Source organism: Rhinopithecus bieti, unplaced genomic scaffold (assembly GCF_001698545.2).
Source record: "Rhinopithecus bieti isolate Rb0 unplaced genomic scaffold, ASM169854v2 scaffold_6371, whole genome shotgun sequence".
Classification (NCBI taxonomy): Eukaryota; Metazoa; Chordata; class Mammalia; order Primates; family Cercopithecidae; genus Rhinopithecus; species Rhinopithecus bieti.
The window spans coordinates 127,675-138,280 of NW_016805121.1; the positions used below are offsets into that span (position 1 = coordinate 127,675).

Here is a 10,606-nt window from a genome sequence, read left to right on the forward strand (position 1 = left end):
AAAAGAAAAGAAAAAGAAAGTAAGTTGCTTCCAATATTTTTAATTTAAAAAGTACCTCTCATGTTAAAATGTAACTATAAAGTATTTGAATAACTATAATTTACAGTTGAGACTGTATGCCAACCTTGAACTATTTTGCTTAATGGATTATGTGATTATGTGATTACTGCCTGACATGTCATGTCTTTGAATCATTATAACCATTTGAAAACAAATACTTCACATCATATAGAAGAAGCCTATGAATTAGTTTCTGTTGATCACCCATAGGTTAATGATCACTTCAAGCCTATTAATAAGATTCCTACAACTTCACCAGATAACCTGTAATTTTATGCATTTTTTTTAATAATAAGCACATGTGTTTATTATGATATCATCCTTAGCAAGGCTTTTATATCAGTTTTTCATTCTTTTAAGTTGAGTTATGCCAAGTTGCTTCCTGAAACCAGAACTGATTCTACTTTGTCCAACAAGAATAAAAAAATCTCAGAATATAAATAGTTTAAAGATACTTTTTTTCCTACTGTAAATGGCACACAGATGGTGCTTAACTGTTCTCTGAATCAATTCCAAAAATGTGCAACATCCTCAATAGGGAGAACTAAAGATGGCTGAGGTTCTATGAAAATCTTTAGAACTTGTAAAGGCTTTTCTAGATTTTAGATTGAAATTTTATTACCTACAAAGTTGTTTGGAGGAAAAAAACATTTTCCTAGAACATGATTTTCAATGACATTTAACAATGTCTAATAAAATATTTTAGTTTACTTTGTACATTATTTCATGGATAGGAAGACTTTAAAAACCCAAATACTTCCAAATTCAACCCCACCCTCTGGCTAGCTTGTATGTTCACAGATGGAGCTTTTAACAATTTTATTTGGATTTCACTCTTCCTTGAAAGATTTATCATTCTGTTTCCAGAATTCTATGTATCTACATGTTTTATTCTCTTGCATTTAATTATTCTCTTCTCTTTCATTTCCCTTCTCATATTTCACACCTTGTCTTTCTTCTTATCCTCATAAAATAGGAAGGTGATCAAAACGAGGTAGAAGCAAGTAAATGAATGAGAGAATAAAAGAAAGAAAAAGGAGCAAGAGCAGGATCTGTAAATCACATGATTCCCACAGAAGGCCTGGCACCCACCTAATGACTCTCATACACAAGTCCATGTCCGCAACCAAAACATGACCTAGGTGATATGCCAGTATTTTCCATCATGAAGTGAAGGATGACTTAGAAAAACATTCCTGGAAATTTGGGGACCTCAAGGAGCCATAGAAATACATGTCATTCAAATAGAGTAATATTTTGTTAGAGAGTGTCCCAATTGTCAAATGAATATAGAAATTCTGAATTTCCAGGATCAAATAAGGGGCAAAAGTTTCCAACATGCAAAAGTTTATGAAGGTTCTAGGCAAAAGGCCAGCATAATTGAGGGTTCATACTACTCAAATCAGCTTTCAAAACTTTCTGAAAATGTGTTTACATACTGACTATGTTTCTCTTCAATATTACTATGTATCAGTCACTCTACAGGGTTCTATCCTACAAAGATGTGACAAATGGTCCGATACCAAGAAATCATTGGCTAACAGAGTCACAAAGAGCTTCTCTTGTCTTCCCCTATAAGTTTTATAGCTTTTCTTATGTTTAGGTCTATGGTTCATAATGTTAATTTAATTGTCAAAGTATTTTTTATGTAGATATCAAATTACACTAACACTGTTTGTTGAATAGACTATTCTTTTCCCATTGAATTATTTTATCAAGTTAATTTGAAGGTAATTAACATATGTGAGTCTATTTCTGTAGTCTATTCTGTTCCATTGATCTATATGATTGTTCTTATGCCAATACCACGTTGTCTTTACTAACGTAGATTTGTGCTAAGTAAAGCTAACTGCTAACTCACTGATAACTCAGGCAGTGTAAGTGCTCAGATATTTTTTCTCCTTTTCTATATTGTATAGGCTATCCTAAATTATTGATGCTTTCATACAAATTTAAGAATAAACTTGTCAATTCCCCAAAGTAGTCCTGATTTGAATTTGAATAAAATTCCATTCGATCTGCAGATCAATTTGGGAAGTAATATTTTAACAATTTTGAGTCAATCAATAAATACATTATATAGTTCCATTACTTTAGATATTCTTTAATTTCAGAAATGTTTTATAATTTTCAAAGTGCATGTCTTGCATATGTTTCATTGAAGTGATGAGAGAAATTTCATATTTTTTGATGCTGTTGGATAGGGTATTTTTTAAAATTTTCCATTTTAAATATTTATCACTAGTATATAAATAAAGCAATTGAGTATTAAAATATTAACTTTATAAATTTTATGGCCTTGGTAGCTTACTACTTTTTAGTGTTAGGTTTTTATAAATTTACATTTGGGATTTTTTTTATATTAACAATCATATCATCAGTGAGTGAAGAGCTCACAGTATTTCTTTACAATCAGTATGCATTCTCTTGACTTACTGAAGTGACTATGACCTCTAACAATGTTGACTAGATATGGTCGGATAGGTTTTTACTATTAAGTAAAAGTACAATGTCAACTGTAGGTTTAAATATTTTTTGCCTATTTATTCTGTCTATTATTAAGAGAAGAGTGCTGAAAATCCAAACTATAATTGTGGATTTGTCTGTTTGTCCTTGCAGTTCTACCATTTTTCTGCTTTATGTATTTGGAAGTACCATTATTAGGTGATTCAAATTTTACCTTTAGGATTGTTAGGAATGTTATGTTTTCCCGATTAATGGATCTTTTTCACCATGCAATTTCTTTATCTCTGTTAATACCCATTTTTCTTTAGATTAGTGCTTCATGGTATACATTTTCCATCCTTTTACGTTTGACATATTTCATTATTTTAAAATAATTTTCTTATAAATAGTAAATATTTGAGCTTGTTTTTTTAATCCAATTTGGCCATTTCTACATGTAAATTTCAGTATTTAGACCATTTATATCAAATACACTTTTTGATAGGGTTGGGCTTAAATCTATAATATGGTTGGGATTAAATCTTGCCATTTCTTATCTAGTATTCCATCTGTTCTTCGTTTCATTCTTCCTCTTTTTCTGCCATATTTTGAATTGAGCACTTCAATAATTTCATTTTATCTCCACTATAGGCTTATTAGCCATATATCTTTGTTTTATTTTTTAAATTGTTGCTCTGCATTTTACAGTATGCATTAACTTATCACAGCTTACCTTCACACAATAGTATACCACTTTTTGCACAACACATGACCCTTACAACAGTATACTTCTATTTCTCCCTTCCTATCATTTGTGCTACTGTCATATATTTTGCTTTTACACTGGTTATTAACCCCACAATATTTTACTATTCTTTTTGTTATAAAGTATGATTTATCTTTTAAAAAGGTCAAAAGTAAGGGAAAAAAATCTCTTCTATATTTGTCTACATTTTTACCACTTCTGGGATATATCCATTCCTTTCCATAGACACAGATTTCCAATTGACCTCATATTATTTCTGTCCTTTATAAGACTTATTTTAAATAACATATCTTGTGGTACAGGTAAGCTAGTGATAAATTCTCTAATTTTGTTTTAATGTGAAAATTACATATTTTTTTTATTTTTAAAAGGGACTTAGTTGGGTATAGAATTACTGCTTGACAAGTTGTTTTGTTTTGTTTCTTTACCCAGTTGATATGTCACTTCATTGTTTTCTCTTCTTTTGTTTTTTCTTACTAGCTTTGTGATGAAAAGTCTACTGCCATTATTAACTTTGTTCTTCTCTATATGTTTCTTTTTTTCTTTGGGTATTTTCAAGATTTTTTCTTTATTTTTGTTTCTAAGCAGTTTGATTATGATGTACCTAGGTATATTTAGCCTGCTAGGGGTTCTTTGAGATTTTTGGAACTGTTGTTTGTTAACTTTAGTAAATTTTGATGAATTCTTGGCCTGTAACTCTACACGAATTGTTGGGTTCTCACTATTCCCTGTTCTCATTCTGGGATGTCAAGTCTAGGTATTTTGTAGAGTTTGATAGTGTCCCATATTTCTGGATGTTTAATTCTGTTTTCTTCTCTCTTTTTCCTATTTGCATTTCGAGTTGAATTATTTCAAATGACTTATCTTCAAGTTCATTGATTTTTTCCTCTTCTTTGTCTAGTTTGCAGATAAGTGCAAAGGAATTATTTGTTTCTGTTAAGCATTTTCAATTTTTTTTTTATACTTCCCAGTCTTCTACTGATATTCTATTAATATTTTATCTACATTTTTGCTAGATTTTAAAATATTAACATAGTTATTTCAAAGACTGCTGAAATTTTCCAATTTCAGTCTGAGATATCTCTATTTCTATTTCTACTGACTATTTTGTCTTCTTGCCAATGGGTCTTTTTTTTGTCTCTCTCTCACACACACACACACCAGGAAAAAAAAAAAAAAAAACAGGAATGAAAGTAGATATGAATAAACATCAAACATTGTGTGTGAAGAAACAGTAGAGACTGAGGTAACTATTATTTGTACCCAGAAATTGATATATCTCTTCTTCTCTAAGACTGTTAGTGTTGGTAGTTGAGTCAGTCTCACCAGTAATTGAAATGGATGAGAGTTTTGTAGTTGCTGTATTTATCTCAGTGCACTACCAACTTCAAATTTCTCCAATGATGGACCACAGCTTCCTCCTTGTGCTTAGTGTGACATGTGGAGTACTGAAGGTTTCATTTGGTGATTTGGTGTTCCTGCTCCATTTTCTACTTTTTTCAAGCCCTACTCATGACATAAAGTCTCTTTCTGAACTCTTACCTCTTCCCAAGTGAAGGATTGCTAATGCTTGCTACTCTCTTCTGATATTTCTAGTATGTATATTGGTTATTTCTTATTGCATGTAGTAGAATACTTGAATGATAATATACAACAAAAGTGGGTTTTATAGCCACTGAATAATATGATTAGCTACCAGAATTTGAAATATATGCTCAATATATAAAATATATCATTAAACCCAGAGCTAGTATAAACTAGAGACAAAGCCTAAACTAAGATTCTTTTTTTAATGCCTGATAGAGATTTACTTCTTTAGAGTTAATATGCTCTATGTCCAGAAATTACATCATTAAAGATTATGATTTATTAAATTTACCAATAGGCACTTGCATGATAAAATCAATTCGGGTACTAGATTATTAAATCTAAGTCTAGAAAAAAAACCAGAATTTCACATTTGCTTCACATTGGAGGCTGAAATAACCTATCTTGGGCATTCTCTGTGAAGGAGAATATAATCCCCTGAGGTTTACATAAATTCCTTGATTATAGATAGTGGCACAAGAAAAATTCAAACTGGATTACTGCCAAATAGAAAGAAAACTAAGGATTTTTTTTTTTGACCCAAATGACTCTAATTTGCTTTTAGACATTTGGTGTTTTAACAAACAAAATGTCCATTAATTCATGCCATCTGGGAAGTGCTTCTGTGCTTGGGACATAAAGTCAAGGATTTTTCTGCCCTGCTATCTTTAACTGGACTATTTGTAATAATGAGGTTCAGATATTCAACATTAGATAAGATAGTCCCAACAAATGACTTCCTGAATATTTTGATAAAGGATCTTCCACATGCTTCTTACTGATACATGTTAGTTGACATTAAATCCCATCTCCTTCCTTCTTTCTTTCATTATTTTTCCTCATTTTCTTATTTGTTCCTCATGGTAATTTCTGCCAAGCCACAGTTTTTACAGTACTACAAAGGAGAGCACTATTTTAACTTCAGTAACTCAAACACTACTTTCATTATATTTATCTTTTAAACTACCACTTATATACCAAAATATATTTTAAATTAAATTTAAATAATTTTTAATTTAGCCTTACCCTAAGCAATTATATATTCATCAAATTAGTGGTTCTCAAACTTTAGTACACATTAGAATCACCTGGAGGGATTGCTGGGCTTCAGCTGCAAAGTTTCTGATTCAGTGTATCTGCGGTGGTGCTTGATGATTTGCATTTCTAAGCTCCCAGGTGATACTGTTACTGTTTGAGAACCACAATGTAAAAACCACACTATTTTTGGTTTTCTTGTGCTTATTACACAAACACACACACACACACACCACTCATTTTGTAGTATACTAATGTATCTTCAATATATAACTATTAAAAGTGAAAAGTTGCTTTGTGAACTACCAAAAAATATTCTCACCTATTGCACTTTTTTTAAGGAATTTTCTAGCAGATCTCACTCTATTCTCCTGATAAATCATTCTCTATTTAGTTATTTCTACTTCTTACCTACTTTTTTCTTTGATTATAAAGCTCCAAATACCTGTAATGTTATGTATTAGTTTGTTTTCACACTGCTATAAAGAAATGCCAGAGGCTGGGTAATTTATAAAGGAAAGGGGTACAATTGACTCACAGTTCCACATAGCTAGGGAGGCCTCAGGAAACTTACAATCATGGCGGAAAGGGAAGCAGGTACGTATTAACGTTGCAGCAGGCGAGAGAGAAGTGCAAGCACGGGGAATGCCAGACGCTTATAAAGCTATCAGATCTCGTGAGAACTCACTATCATCAGAACAGTAAGGGGAAAACCGCCTTCATGATCCCATCCTTTTCCACCAGGTCTCTCCCTCAACACCTGGGGATTATAATTCAAGATGAGATTTAGATGGGGACTACCAAGCCTAACCATATCATTTTATCTGCATGCAGATAAAATGTCTCTTGTCATACTCACACATACAGCATTAACATACAGGTGTTTGGGGTTGCTCATTAGTTGTTTCATAAATATACAGGGGTCTGGAGTTGCCCATTAGTTGGGAAAAAAAAAAAAAAAAAAACAAGTTTTGTCTCAAGAAACCTAGAGAAAAGCTTACAAGTACCCAACAGGAAGACCAGAGTTCATCATGCTATTTTGCACAGCCCTTCTTTCTCCACCTCTGCCTCAAAATCTAGCTGAATTACATCATGATTTTAAATCTTAAGACCATGGTCTCTTCAACACATTACTTGTAAAGCACTATTGAAGTAATGGAGTTAGAGAACAGCATTTAAGGCTGGTTGTTTATTAATATATGTTGACAGTGAGAACTATAAGTGTAGATTAGACAAATAATATGACAGGGGATTACTGAGATATCATTCTTCTTTTCATTATTGTCTAATAAACGTTATTACTAATACTGTTCCAACACTTCAATAAAGACAAGGTCTGCAAAATCAGAAAGGAGATGGAAATTCAAGATATTTTCTAGAACCATGTCTAAAATAAAGGCACTCGGTATTACATTTTCACACACAATCTGGAAATGCACACCCTGCTTACTTTCACCCTTAGGATTTCCCTCACGTTGCCCTTCTCATCTGGAATGTCTTCCTTTCTCACCTCTATCAATTCAAACTTGACCTTTGCTTTCAGGCTCAGCTGGAACACCACCTCTTCAACACAGCCTTCATCAATCTTTTTTTCCTTGGTACCCCTAAAGCAATTATAGAATGTATTTTAGCACTTATATTCTGCTGTATATTTTCAACATTGTTTAATAAATATTACATTTTCCTCAATCAAAGCAGGGTGTCCCTCACAGCCCCTATAACTGTGCTAAGTATATGCTAAGTGATTTGTCTTTGTGTTTATATATTCTAGTGACTCCTAAAGAAATATCTAATTATACTGTTTTCCGTATTATTTAACTATATTTCTTATTTTACTCATAAATAAAAATAGTCTGAGCCAAAATTCTACTATTGATTCATTCTATTATCATAGATACATTTTATATGTGTATATTTTGCTTATTGCCTTAATTTTTATTTAATTCACTATGGCCAGCATAGCATAATTTTATAGAAAATTTGTATTGTAAGTCAGTATTTAATATGAAGTCAATTTTTAGATTAGTTGCCTAAATGAGTAAATAGGCTCTTAATAATTCTGACTCCTCCTAAAATCAAGAAAAATATCCCAAATTTTATATCCATAAGAAATTATAAAACATCATATAATTATACTGCTTTAGAAAAAAATACATAACATCAGGAAAAATACAGTTGTAGCTATAAAACATTATATACCTAGTTTATTTGCATTTTTCTTTTGTCAACACATCATTTTGGCATCATGTAGACAATGTTAATGTCTATACAGTGCCAAAATATTTACCATAACAGCCAACTGACATGTGGGGGAAAAAAATCAACGTAATTTCTTTTGTACACTTGATGCTAAACAACTGATTCAATTTATTTTTTAACATAGAAACAACCACATTAATCAATATTTTGAAAAATGTTTATATTCTAGTCCCTCAAATTTAGCCTAACAAAAGATTGGTAGGAAGATGACATAACTTTGTCTCCGCCAAAAGGCATCTTGCTTCTTCACAGAAGCTACAGAGGACTCTCTGGCATATGGAGACAGTTTTTACCACTGTCAGGTCCAGCGGTAGTCTGTTAAGGAGGAGCGGGAAATGCTTTATCGACCACAAAAAGGAATTGTCTCAAGAAGCTTCTACCTTTAGAAATAAAATCTCAACTGAAAACTGTTGTGATACTGAAAGCATGGTAAATTGATTCAGAGAAGGAAACAGAAAACTTTTTTTTTTTAATCAGAAAAGGACACCATCAAGCATTTTTCCTTTATTTAAAGTTACAGAAATAATATAAAACTAAGCAATCATACATTATATTCTGCTATATTCTAGTAATACCATAAGTGTTTTCCTTGCATTTAATAATTCTGATTCAAACCATTTCCACTGAGGTGTAAAAACATTAAGGCATAGGCTGGGCACAGTGGCTCACGCCCGTAATCCCAGCACTTTGGGAGGTCAAGGTGGGTGGATCACAAGGTCAGCAGATAGAGACCATCCTGGCCAACATGGTGAAACCCCATCTCTACTAAAAATACAAAAATTAGCTGGACGTGGTGGCACGTGCCTGTAATCCCAGCTACTCGGGAGGCTGAGACAGGAGAATCGCTTGAACCAGGGAGTCGGAGGTTGCAGTGAGCTGAGATCATGCCACTGAACTCCAGCTTGGCAACAGAGTGAGACTCTGTCTCAACATAAAATAAAATACAATAAAATAAAATTTAATTTAAAAATTAAGATATAAACTCTAAAACCTATTTTCCAGAAAAGTAAAACCAGTATCTGATGCTAAAGGAAAATAAATTCTGAAGTCAGAAGACTTGAATTCAAGTCTCTACTTCCTCATTAACCAGTTCTCCTTCATCATTAACTAGTTAGGTCTCCTTGGGCTAGATGCTTTAATTGCCTAAGCCTCAATTCTCCTGTCTATAAAACGAGATTAGTAATACCAATTTTATCCTTCTATGATGAGGTTAAATGAAATAAAAGAAATATTTTTGTAAGCCATAGAAAGTAAAAACTAAACAAGAAATTGGCAGCCCAGATCACTGACTTCTTTGTTGTTATTCATATCCTCAAAGATTAAATGAATCACAGGGCTGCCATGTGCTTTCACAGATTCGGTATAGCTACAACTCAATCACTGTCCCCTAAGGTGTTTAGAACATCACCTTTTTGCAAATGTTTAGTGTCATGTTGGAAAAAGCACCTGCATGATTAAGTATGTATTTTCTTTTGAATGTTACTGATGTGTAGGCAGAATCTAAGTACATGTATTTGCATTTGGTCAAGTAAAAGAAAGGTTTAAAAATGTACAAGGAATAAAGGGTGCTAAGCAAAGATGGCAGTCACATTAATAACTAAACAACCAAACCTACTCCAGTGTAATTCAGCAAGTAATGGTGGACAAGAGTGTCAAATTTATAGAATCTTAAGTGCTGAAAGGAAGCTTAGAAATGAAATCCTTCACCTCCCATCTCATGAGAGAATCCTTCCTGCAATTTCTATGATCAGCCAGATCATTTTCATTACATCCCTACATTCAAGCATTTTCTTTTCCACTCTTTGTGTTGGCTGGCCTAACAGTCATTCCTTAAACAGCATGACAAGGTTTTCTAGGTTCCTTCCGATTTTTTTCTTGGAGGAGATATCAAAGAATCTTTTAGGGAAGGAAGAAAGGAATGGATGGTATGAAATAAACCTCTTCTGCCTGCTATTCAGATTAATTTTCTCATTTTTTCAAAAGTTATCTCAATCTAAGGTAGATGTACACAATCCCAAATCAAACAAATTTATGCTGGTGAACATATTTGTATCTTCATAATAATTTTTAATCAAATAGAAATTTTTAGTTGACATTGTGATAGTTTTACTATATTCGGTATTTTCAAACTGTTTGGGATTCTGATAGGTATTCGTAAGTACAGTTGGATTTGTTTTATACATAAAATTAACACATATATAATGTATTAACATATGTTCAGAAATTAATTTATAAAAAAAGTATTTCCAATTTTAAGTTATTATTATTCTTTATATGCTCTAACATCACTGTTCTTCCTCTTGTCCTACCGCCTTTTACTCAAGTGTAATCAAGGCCTTCACTGGAAAGACAAAACTGTAAATGTTTCTATCTACAAGTGGGAAATTGAACACATTTGCTTTGTCAGGAACTGGATAAAGAACAAGAAAAGCTGAACAAAGGAAAACTGTTTTA

The 10,606-nt window shown here is 32.3% G+C and overlaps 1 long non-coding RNA gene across 1 annotated transcript in view; it reads right to left on the bottom strand.

Moving 5' to 3' along the window:
- The window catches only part of LOC108529100 (uncharacterized), a 62,748-nt gene extending 55,256 nt beyond the window's left edge, over positions 1–7,492 (bottom strand). Inside the window, exon 1 of the long non-coding RNA XR_001885402.1 lies at positions 7,404–7,492. This is a non-coding gene — a long non-coding RNA (uncharacterized LOC108529100). The remainder of the gene's footprint in view (positions 1–7,403) is intronic.
- Between the last annotated feature and the right edge of the window lie 3,114 nt (positions 7,493–10,606).